The 12,590-nt window shown below is 35.1% G+C and overlaps 1 pseudogene across 1 annotated transcript in view; it reads right to left on the bottom strand.

The window, feature by feature from the left end:
* Positions 1–12,012: 12,012 nt before the first annotated feature.
* The window catches only part of OARpseudo (octopamine receptor pseudogene), a 45,316-nt pseudogene continuing 44,738 nt past the window's right edge, over positions 12,013–12,590 (bottom strand). Inside the window, 1 exon segment of the transcript NR_033668.1 lies at positions 12,013–12,331. The product of NR_033668.1 is annotated as an octopamine receptor pseudogene (transcript).

Below are 12,590 nucleotides of genomic sequence, written 5' to 3'. Positions count from 1 at the left end.
CCAGTTACGTCCGAACGAGTAGTTGAGCTCACGGGCTCAACCTGATCGAACTTGCTAACGCTAGCCATAGAAAAAGCAGCGCTTCACAGAATCTACCACCGGATCGGAATCGCTGCTCCCTTTTGGAACGAAGTTCCTTATGGGACGATGCGGAGGGGTACCCTAACCGGAACAAACGTCCGTAACGTAAGATTTTTATTAGTTATGTGCACAGTGTACGACTTAACTTTGTAATAACGTACAAATTAGTAATGCACACAGTGTACGATTTAACTTTGTAATAACGTACAAAAAATAGCATATTTTTTATCATTCATTGACCACGATCTCAGAGCGTTCGTTTGCGCAATACACTAACTCTTATGCAAACAACCGTGAATGAAGCGTACCACAATAAGTTCGCACGTTACCGAATGACCGTGAGTTGTTGTGAAACCTCCAGTTTTATTTTCTTTATACCTCGAATAGAACTTAAAATTAATATTTTTATAATAAGGAACTTCCTTCCTATCCGGTGTTCCACGACACCACAAATTTTTCTTTTTTTTATACCTATACTGATAGCCTTGAGAGGCTGTTTCAGCTTTACCCTAGGTGAGCTCTAGGGGCTCAAACCGGAGTTGTTGCTTACACTGGCCCTAGCAAGACCAGTGCTTCGCAGAATCTACCACCAGATCGGAATCGCGGCCCACTGAGAAGATCCGGCGAGAAATTTAGTGGGCTGTGTCTATGGGTTAGCTCGCTCAGTTACGACGAAAAGTTTGACGAGTATACCATTGCAAGCGTACCCCAATTCATGCCATTTTAAAATCTATTTTCGCAGCGAAATAAAATATTCAGTTTGAAAGATAGTTAAATAGCTTTGAATAATAATAATAATAATAATAATAATAAATAATAAATAATTACTGACAACCACGCCACGTTAACTAGTCCCGTGGTAAGTTCGTAAAGAACTTGTGTTACAGGTACCAGATAACGGAAATAAATGTAAGATTTTTATTATACACATACATATATTTAATATACATCCATAACCCTGGAAAAGACATTTTTATATTATTCATACAAAATATCTTCCCTTGGCGGGATTCGAACCCGCGACCACCTTGTGTAGTGACCATGTCACTTACCACTACACCAGACGGCCGTCAATATCCAACAAGTGAAACAATGGAAAGTACTTCACATATTATATTATTATATTCGTGATATTTGTAAGACAATATAATGCAACAAGATTAGTACTAATAATATTTCGAAACATTTAACCCGTCACTATAATCTAGATATAATTTTACAATTATAATAATAGTACAATAATTATTGCTGTTATGAATTTTATTTATTACTAAATTTACGTTAAATTTAATAAATAAATTAAAAAAAAAACATCCCTCAATCATATTTACAAACCGTAAGTAGCTTAAATGAAATCAAAACAATTTATTGCAATTCAATGTAACACAATGACGTCACAGTTCATTTATTTACACTTAATGATTAACGATACTTACTATCAACACTCAAAATTATTTATAATGAGAACACTTACATAAATCTAAATCTATCTACAATAATGCCCATTTTAAAATTAAATCTTAGGTCCAAGCATGATCTTATGAAGTTATATCAATAGGTATTATTGTTTAGACTTCGTTGGAGTGGGGAACCTTTTCAAAAAATACGGCGCAAGTAGAAGAAAATGTTGTCTATCGGGAAACATTGCCTAACACATTAATAAGGCATTTTGATTATCCTTTTGTTTCGCTTCTGTGAGTCGTAAGCTGTATATATAATTACACTTCAGTTGCAAAGAGCAGGACAACACGTATAGTGTATTGGAATATTTATTTGGAAATCTTTCAAATTTTTTTTTTATATTTAATAGAACATCGTCGTGGCCTTAAGGATAAAACAGCTGGATAAAATGTTCTCTTACTGAGTGACTATGCCAGTGTTCGAATCCCTCTGGCCGGCGCAATTTTTTCCAATGAATCACGCATTTAAAGCATGTTCACAAAATACTTTTATGGTTATCAAATTGCAAAAATTATGATAGGCGTCATAAGTATAATAGGGGATGAATATGACGAAAATATATCTTCATAATACTATTACTTTTTCTACTTCTGCTAAGGTATTTATATAAAACAAATTAATAACTCCGATCAATATGATGTATACATTGTTTGATATTATTAATACAAATCATATTAAAGTACTACTGGCCTAAATGAATTGAATATCTAATCAAACATCTACAATAAACATTTATTCCCAACACTAGCACGGAAATGTAAAATATCTGGATAAAATCTCACACAACAACATTTATTTACAAAAACAAAGGGATTATCACAATTTTTACATCGATACAAAAATCAAGAACGCACTCTAACAAACATTTTTACATTTTACGATTTAATTTACGTATTTCTTTTCCCCTTTTCATTGCGAATTAATATTAGATCTCAAATGTTAATTAATAAATAACGTTATAACGGAAACCAACGTTATTTTAATATTTATTTACAACGTTAACGCTGCGATAGCGCGATCATCCGGCTAAAGCGCAGTTGGTTCTCGTTATAAAGTTTTTTTAAATACGTTTTTAAATTTATAAAAAAAAACACACACTCACACAAAGCTTAATTAATTCGCTTAAAGATTAGATAGCTACTAGTTCCGTAAACTTTAGTATGTACAAGATCGTTGGACAGAGATTTGTTTAAACACATATTTAAGCAGATGCTTTTCTGTTGTATAATAGATGTAGTGAGAAATTATTTTTCTACAGGAAAACTCGGATCTTTATTGGAATACGATGACACCCGAACTGTCAATGAATGATCGTATTAAATGAATAACATTTTCATATCCATTAATATGAAACTTTATTGTTTAATGTCAAATGTCAAAATGAATAATGTCATTGTATATTATAGAGATGTTTTATATATTTGTTGGAGTTATGCGGTCAACTTTTATTTGTCATTCGGTGCAAGTAGAGTGTTTAAACGCCCACCTGTCCTGGTGAAACTGGAAAGGCCTCCGGGCCACCAGTAATCCTTCAGTCATAAAAAATAATAATAAAGAAAAAAACATTAAAAACGACGACCCTTTTCTACAAATTATAATAATAATAATAATTTATTTATTAACCTTGAAACATTTACACATAACAGTTGGCTAAAAACTCTCACACTAGGCACTGCCTGTCTCGTGGAGAGTTTTTTTAGTTTAATTATAATTAGCATATAATTTAATTATAAGTTATATGCTAATTATAATTAAATACCATACCATTGTCCATAAATCTTACGTTAAGATTACTAAAGTGTAATTGCATGACATCACTAGTTAGTTGCCAAGATGCGAGTGAGCTGTGTTAATTTAAATACAATAAAATCGTCAAAGAGGACGATGTTTGGGCACACAATAAAAAACTATAATAATATATTCTTGAGGTCTGGAATTTTATTTACCTCAAGGCTTCATTTGAGAAGTATTGCATTCTGGTGTTTGGTAAATAAAGGTCGCGATTTCGCCAATTGTTTTTAACATCTTACATTTTATGATCGAAATGAAAAGTTGGGTATGTTTGTTGATGAGAGTGTGAAATGCCGTGTCTCTGTCTGTCGTATATCTATAGTCCATGTCTCTGAACTTGGTAATTCCACCAGTGGTTACATTGTTACTGGAGTTCACAGAGATCACAACGTAAAGGCTTCTTAGACACGAGAAGTAAGTCTCAATTGTACCGAAGCCATCCTATCCATAAAAATGGAACGCATGGCTTTTTGTGGAAAAAATTGACAGGGTTTTGTACCTACCAGTGCGGGTTCATAAAACACTTAACCAGTGTCTTCAACCTGTGTCCACCCAATGCTGAGTTTTTTTTTTTTTTTTGCTTAGGTGAGTGAACGAGCTCACAGCCCACCTGGTGTTAAGTGATTACTGGAGCCCATAGACATTCACAACGTAAATTCGCCACCTACCTAGGCCTCTTTATATGCTAGGTCTTTATATGTCTAGGTCTCTTTATATGCACTCTAATCTTTTCGCTCTTTTGTCTTTCACATCCAATCCTCATCAGCTATTTTGACCAGGTCACCTTTATTGGCTATCTGCCGTCTTAAGACGACATTGTTTGTACTAAGCGTGTTGAATGACAAAATCTTAAACTTCATAACTGAATTTCAAAGTTAGCAATTTTTTTTGTGCCTAAACACGTTCTTAGAATTTCATTTGTTTGCACTTTTCTAAGCGAAGCCGTTTCATACTGGCAAGCTCTACAGCAAATTACGTCAACTCTGCTTTAAAATGTCCAATGCACTTTCCACGTAGGATTTACGAGAGGTGCGCAAGTGGAAAGCATTTCTGTGTCTCAAAAGCTACGTTTGCCTCCGGGGAAATGTTTCGAGCGAGTCAGTTAATCTTGTTCATTATAGCAACAGGGGCTTTTCGTTTGTCGTCACACTTTTAAGAATTGTTTTCGCGTCTTGAATTAGATTACGTAAATTGCGGGGACCTGAGGAGTTCTGGGCTTAACTAGTGATTCAGTGAACGGTTTCGCTGTGGCTACACAAGTAAGCATTACGTAATACGCTTTTTTGATCATTGTTTGTTCGATAGCGTAATGAGGTTAAGCCAGAAACATTTTCTCTGAGGTCCTAATGGCAATTCGAAAAGTTTTCAACTCAATGAGATAAATGGCGGATGTGCGTGCACGAAAAACACGAATAAAAAATAACTAAAAAACGATTATTTTTTCGAATGTTGCACATTTTGTAATAAGAGAAAGAGAAAGAGAGAGAGATAGAGAACGAAAGACAGAATGAGAGAGACAAAGAAGAGCACGAAAGAGAGAGAGGATTTTTAGATCTTTGAAATCGGAATTTGAAAAAACAGCCCTCACTGAGAGGAGTAGCTCAATTTTAGCATTCGTGATATGTACGTGAGATATTGAACTCGCCACTAAGCCCTTGTTGTTTTCTTCAATATGTGAAACTGTTGAGGCATGATATAGGACCGTTTGATTGTATGTTTCTCAAACAGTCTTGGGTTTCTATATAAATGGTACTATACTGGTGAAATGATCTGGTGGCTGAGAACAATTGATCTGACTACTACACAAGATAATTGGCAAAGATAAATGGTCAAAATCAATAATGATTGGTTCACAAGTCATATGAAGAGGAAAAGAGGTAGACCATCCAGAAGATGGGTGGATGATATTAAAGCCGTAGCAGGTTTATGGACAAGAACTGCCAAAGACAGAGAGGAATGGAAAAGGTTGGAGGAGACCTTTGTCAATAAATGACATACAGACGGGGCTATCGATGCTAAATAGTTAAGGATAGAGTTAAGACTTTAATATATAAAGTATATAAAAATAAAATTGTTAACAATAAGAAAATTAAGATATGTAAATGAAATACTGTCTGAATAAAGGATATTATTATTATTATTATTTTTCTAGATTTCCCCTTTCTCAGCCCAGTCTATCGACAGAGCCGGCAGAACTGTATATACGGGCTTTTGGCCAAGTAACATACAGTAGCTATGAGTTATTAGGCTAGTTTTTATTACGTGTAGTATTCTTCAAGCTGCAGGAACCTTCTCACTATTCTGCATGTATTTAGTATAGCTGCTTTTTGTAGTGAAATAAATATGTTATCTTTTAAATCTAGAAGCTTTAAGCTGTTGTGGATGTGGTTTGGGACAACTCCAGTGGTTGAGATTATTATTGGGGCTATGTAAACTTTTTTCTGTTTCCAAATTTTAACTATTTCTTCTTTAAGCTCTGTGTATTTTGTAATTTTTTCTGTAAAAGTTTTTTCAATGTTGTGGGTATTTGGGACTGCAATGTCAATAATGTAGGTGACTTTATTGTTTTTATCTTGTAAAGTGATATCCGGTCTATTGTAGTGAATCGTCCTATCGGTGAGAATAGCGCGATCATAATAAAGTTTGCAGGAGTCGTCATTATTATTATTATTTATTTATATTTATTTAAAATCTTATTAATTTCATAATATTTTTTAAAAAAGATATTAAAAATACAATTTAAAAAAAAAAAAAAATTATTATTATTATTACTACACAAGACTTTCGTGATTTTAATAAATTTATTCTTGATTCAATAAGCACGAAATCGTTTGGAAATATCGGGGAATAATGCTTGCGTAACGCAATAACTATCCAGATTTAATATCCGAGATCGGAAACTCATTTCCTAGAGTTCGTCAAACAAAATACATTACGATTAGGAGTTCGAATTTCACATCACCAATTCTATGGTAGAGTTTAAGTCAGAACGTGCTTAAGTTTTCAGTTTGAATGGTAATATTTGATGTCTAATCAAATTTTAAAGACGTCGTGTCTGAACAAAAAAAAAACATAGATTTTCAATTCTGGTTGTGTAAATTTCATCCAAATCACTGTCTCTGATTCAAAATTTAATTAGATCTTAAATTCACAGCCATTTTTCTATTGTACACATTCCAATTTTAAGTTTAAAAACTCATAGTTAGTTTGGATTTTCCAATGCCCATAAGTCACTAGGCAACTTAGATGGCGTCTGCATCAAAATCCCAAAGAATAAAAATCGGTTTTGGACAGTTAAAAAAAACTAAGGTAAAATGATTTGGACTTTAATCGAAGCAGAAGTTTCTAGAAGCATTTCGATTTACATAATATCTGTATATATTACATTTACGACTAATATGAGCAATCCGAAATTCGTAACAAAATTATTGGTGACTAGCTGACCCGACAGACTTCGTACTGCCTCAATCGATAAATAAAAGACCTAAATTTTTGTATAAAAATAACTTAAAAAAAAAACAAAAGGAATCCGTCTGACAGGGGACAAAGGAAAAACAAAATTGTTTGTTTTTATATAATTCCGAGCATTTTCATATTTATTCTTTATCCTGTATCTTATCCTTTTAAACCTTCTCTGGACTTCCACGAATAATTCAAGACCAAAATTAGCCAAATCGGTCTCGCCGTTCTAGAGTTTTAGCGAGACTAACGAACAGCAATTTATTTTTATATATGTATAGAGATGTTTGAACACAGGATAGGTACAAAAGTCCATTAGTCCTCGACACAGCGTTCCGTTTTATTCGATAATTCGAAGCAATAGCGCGTTCAATACCCCCCCAGTTCGGAACGTAGCGTAGAATGGAACTGCGAGATTGATTTATGAATCCCATCTAACCGATCCATTTTATTGGGGGCGGATATTTGAAAGGGTGCAAGGATATGAAAAATTGTGTTTCGTGGTATCTGCTTTTATTAAATTGGCTTATTTATTTATGAGAAAAAGATATCAAATAAAAATTATAATAAATTATAAGTTTAATAACTGGGAACAAATCACGCACGGTCTAACAGTTCTAAGGTCTCAGTATAGTTACAACGTCTTGTGGGAGAGTCCATGCACCCTGCCTATTCCTGCCGTAATGCAGTAATGCGTTACGGTTTGAAGGGCGATGCAGCCGTTGTAACTATTCTTGAGATCTAAGAACTTATATCTCAAGGTGGGTGGCGCATTTACGTTGTAGATGTCTATGGACTCCGGTAGCCACTTAACATCACGTAGGCCGTGAGCTCGTCCACCCAACTACGCAATATATTTTTTTTAGATAATAAGCACCCAGACAAATAGTAAAGAAACCTGTTCATCACACAAATGTTTGCTTGATGTGGGGATCGAACCCACGACCCTGGGTGCGATAGTAAAGGGCGTTAGCTACTGCACCACCGTCAGTCAGTAAAGATTTAAGTTTTATTGAACGAATAACTGAACAAGCTTATGGCTCACATAGTTATCTGGTTATCGACACCCCTAAATGCCGCGCATGCCGCCATCTATCTTGTGACTCCCATCTCGAGACCTCATGTCATGTCGAAGTCCTGATTAAATTGAATAACGATAGCTTCACCCATCAGAACGGAGGCCGAGATTGCGAAATTAGTAGAAATATGTAGATTGGTGGCTACCGTTTTGTTACGAATTCTGCTCTAATACTAGTTAATGAATCTAGGCGTCTAATTTGAAGGTTCTAGTTTTAATTAAGGGCTAACTGGATCATAGCTTAGGCACTTGATACTTTACAGCGAGGATTGATGTTCGGTAATAAATAAAGGTCGGATTAAATTGACCTCAAAGTTTGAGTAATAATTTATAGTTGTAGTTATTTAATATTTTTAATGATTACTAACCTCGCTTGTACCAGTGACCGGTGATATAGAAATTGATATTTATGTACTCCAGTAACCGCTGAACCCAAATTCAGTCCAAAAAAACCCGTCAAATCCTTCTTAATAACCATCTTTGAGAGAAGAAAAAAATAATTTTTAAATCCCAAAAAAACGTGTATCACTTTCGCACGCGCCATTACCTTTGGCGTGCTGTGATGCGTGTAACGGATTTTTTATGCGCAGAAAAGCGTTAAGCTGTAACAGAACGTACTTAACGACCGGTCTTATTGCTTAGCGATTCGTGTGGAGTTTTTCGGAGCTTTTCAAAATTATCTTAAAATTATTAATGGACTTAATTTTATGGGCGGAATGGCTGGAAACGAGAGTTTAATCTGACAATTTTATGATTGGGTCAAGTCTAGACATGTGTAAGTAATGCGAGTGATATTACTCGGGTAATATTACTCTACGATGTAATGCAACATCACACATTACGCGAAGGAAACAAACATCACACTATCACCCAACATGTTTCTTTCTTTGTCGTGTAATGTTGCTTAATACACGAACGGAACCGAGCGAGCGAGACAGACCGATCGACCAAAATAAATGAGCAAGCGACACGGAATTATTCCTAGTGATTTTGAACCGTATGCCCTGGCCGCTAGGTACATTTTTATACCTATGGTACGTCTGAATTTTAATATAGATATTTGTGTTTATATTTTTCATGCGGCCAGCCAGTAGTTCCCCCCAAGTAGTTACCTACTTAATTTTTAATTCGCAACTTTTGTAAAATCGCTAGTCGCTCGTAATTGTTTAGTAATATTTCATATTAATTTTTGTGTTTGAATTACTTAAGCACTTGTTTGAAAATAGTTTTATTATTTGTTTTAATGCGTGTTTAATAAGTGAAAGAAAGAACGGCGTCTAAATGAAAGTAGTCCTCTTTGGATGCATTTTGAGGAGACCGCGCCGAAACAATGCATCTACTGCTCTCGTATATTAATATTATTGTCGAGCTCAATTTGCAGTCTAAGTCGCCATATGAAATCCGTTCATCCCGCAATAAATTATATTAAGTAAAAAATAAAATTATTATATTATTAAGTAAGTCAATCTCTGTCAAGTAATATAACAGTGTATTACAATACAAAGTTCATACTTTGTATTGTAATACACTACTGTAATGACACACCCGAATCATTACCTAAGTGATGTGTTGATACACATCACTTAAGTAATGATTCGGGTGTATAGATACAATGTATTCGTCGTCACAGTATCTATTGAACGCACCGAGTAATGTTAAGAGTGATGTGTAATGTTTTCGAGTAATATCACCTATCTGTAAAAGTGATGTCATATCACATTACATTGGGAAGTGATGTTTTGCGCAAGTCTAGTCAAGTCGGAAGCTGTCATGTTACATTCCAAAAAATGATACAATGACCACAGTACGGAAAATGACGTGTTTTAAGACTGATGTGTAACGTATACGCGGCTTTAAGGCAGAGTATCAATAAAAAAAATACATTCCTAGCGATTGTTAAGCTGCTCTTGTGACACTCAGGACCTCTAGAAATAGACTCTACGCTGCTGCTGGAGTATATGTGGACCTTAAAATGGTTGGATCGATACAGCAGTGTCGATCAAGTCTGGTTATCTGGACGTATTTGTGTTGTAAGAAATGAGTGTTGAGATGATGTGGAAACGACTGATTGTCTAGACATATCGGCTATGACAAAGTAACGATAGCCATATCGAGAAATCCCAATCGCGATGGGCAATTAACACTGAGGACCCTTCCTCCGGGACCTGCGCAGGATATTTCGGCTCTGGGCAGCTGCCGATGAACCTGGCTGATGACGCAACCTGCCATTTCAGCATTTTGAAGGTGGAAGTGTACCACATACTCGGCTGTTATATTTGCCTACTAAAGATAAAAATTAAAATCTTGGGCAACATTACAGTTACCTGGATCAAGATGTCAATAGTATCTTGTCTCCTAATGCTATTACAAGGTTCAAATTTGTATTATTTGATGCGAATGTTGCGATGGATTTGTGGAGTAACGAGAATGGATAGAATACGAAATGAATATGTTAGAGAAAGTCTGAAAGTGGCACCTGTGACAGAGAAGCTGAGAAGTGCGCGTTTGAGATGGCATGATGAGACGAAAATGAGGTTGGTAAGAGAGTTTAACTATGAATGTGGAAGGATGTAGAGGAAGAGGCAGACCTAAGAAGAAATAGATGGATTGCGTGAAAGACGATATGAGTAAGAGGGGAGTGAACGAAGAAATGGTATATGATAGAAGAGTATGGAAGGAGAAAACAAGTTGCGCCCACCCCAGGTGACAGGGAGAAGGGCAGGAGAAAGATGATGACGATGATGAGGTGCTAGTACAGGAGAAAGACATCAAATTTCTCAAGGACAATTGCTTGCCTAGCCTTCCGTTTGTGGCTTCGTCCGCTTACACTACTCTTCGAATGGTGTGGGCGGAAATCGTGATCAGTAGGATAAAAGGTATACTTTATTAATTCCCAAGATTCAAACTGTTTCCATAGCGAATTTCGTCAAAATTAGTTCAGTGGTTTGAGCGTGGAAAAGTTACAGAGACTTTTTCATTTCGACACCATTACATTCGTATTTAAAGTATTAATTTAATATGGTTTATCAAACCGCACAGAAATTTAAGGAAATAAGGTGATATGAATTTATAGCTACTCACAAATTGGCAGGAATCTCTGGCATTCTCAAAACTAAGCATTTGAATTTGTTTGACTGTGTGCGACCACGAGGTCAAAAAAATTAATGATGACTTCATTTAACCGAACCTCTTTTATGTTTTGCAAAAATGTCTCTTATACGTCAGAAAGTAGCGTACATTTTACATTATAGCTTATTACCGAATAACAACCGCCATTAAATGATCGTGTCATTCTTGAGCAACTACTTAATATATACACTTCTCTTCCTTAACAATTAACGTAAAAGCGTACTTATTCTATGAACATAAGAGTTATTGCTATGTGTTCGCTATCACAATTAAATCTATACACTAACGCTTAATGTTTTTTTCTTTATTTGTTTTGTATTTAATTGCGACTTGCGACCAAAAATTGATTCGTAAGAATTATCGTCAAAAACTTTGTTTGGGAAGTTAAAATATAAGTCCTCAATTCCTTTGTGATTTCGTCTCGTATTTGTTCAGAGCACTTGCGTACCCTTCTATTTACTTGTGTGATACTATTTCAGAAAGATTCCCTGGAGGGCTTCCGATATTTGTACTAAGTCTCAACTCAATCAGACAAACAATCCACAGGTGCATTTAATATCAACGCACAGACTATCAAAGCCATACAATGTTTAAAGATGACAACAAATTATTTATTAAATTTTATTGATCATTTTCAATTATGACAATCGATATATGTTTGCTATGTTAAACAACATTTTAATAAGAACGTTAATGTTTTTTGGAACGAAGTTCCTTATGAGGCGATGCGGAGGGGTACCCTAACCGGGAAAAAACGTCCGTAACGTAAGATTTTTATTAATAATGCACGCAGTGTACGACTTAACTTTGTAATAACGTACAAAAAATAACATAATATTTTTATTATATATTTTTTCTAAATCATTGTGAATAACATAAAGTTGATTGATAACTTTGTAAAGTAGTTGTTTTTATATTTTTATCAATAAAAAAAAACTAATAAAAAATGTATACCCAAATAATTATTTTCTTTATACCTCGAATAGAACTTAAAATTATTCGTTTTTATAATAAGGAGCTTTGTTCCTATCCGGTGTTCCACGACACCACACAACTTTTTTTTTTTTGATACAAACAAAAAGCTATCAATTGTTTAGTCGCACGTCAGCTAATTACTACACAAATTGGGCCGTACCCGTGTCCTTCCAACAACCGAACAAACAGGGCAGGGCGCACATCAGCGTGTTCTTAAACGCGTCCCGGAAATCTCGATTGAAATACGCGTAAATCAGTGGATTCAAGGCCGAATTGAAATAGCCGATCCAGAAAAGCACACCGACCACAACCGAAGGCGTCTCGCAAGGCTCCCCGCACACGTTCGTCGTAACGTACCTGAGAAAATTTAATATTAATACATTTAGTTGTCGCTAATTGCCGACTAATGGGGTGCCAAAGTGATTTAACATGTCTCAGTGCCTCATGTACGGGTATATCGGAGTTTGATTAATGGATTCTCAAATGTAATTATTTCGAATATTTTCCGTATAAAATTAAAGAACAAAGTGAAAATTAAGGTAGCATTTAATTAGCGTAATTGACGTCACACGGGTTGGCTGTTGGTACCTTGTATTTTCATGATACTGAAGCCAAA

The sequence above is a fragment of the Bombyx mori genome, chromosome 26 (assembly GCF_030269925.1).
Source record: "Bombyx mori chromosome 26, ASM3026992v2".
Lineage (NCBI taxonomy): Eukaryota > Metazoa > Arthropoda > Insecta > Lepidoptera > Bombycidae > Bombyx > Bombyx mori.
This window is presented reverse-complemented; position numbering and strand designations above follow the sequence as displayed.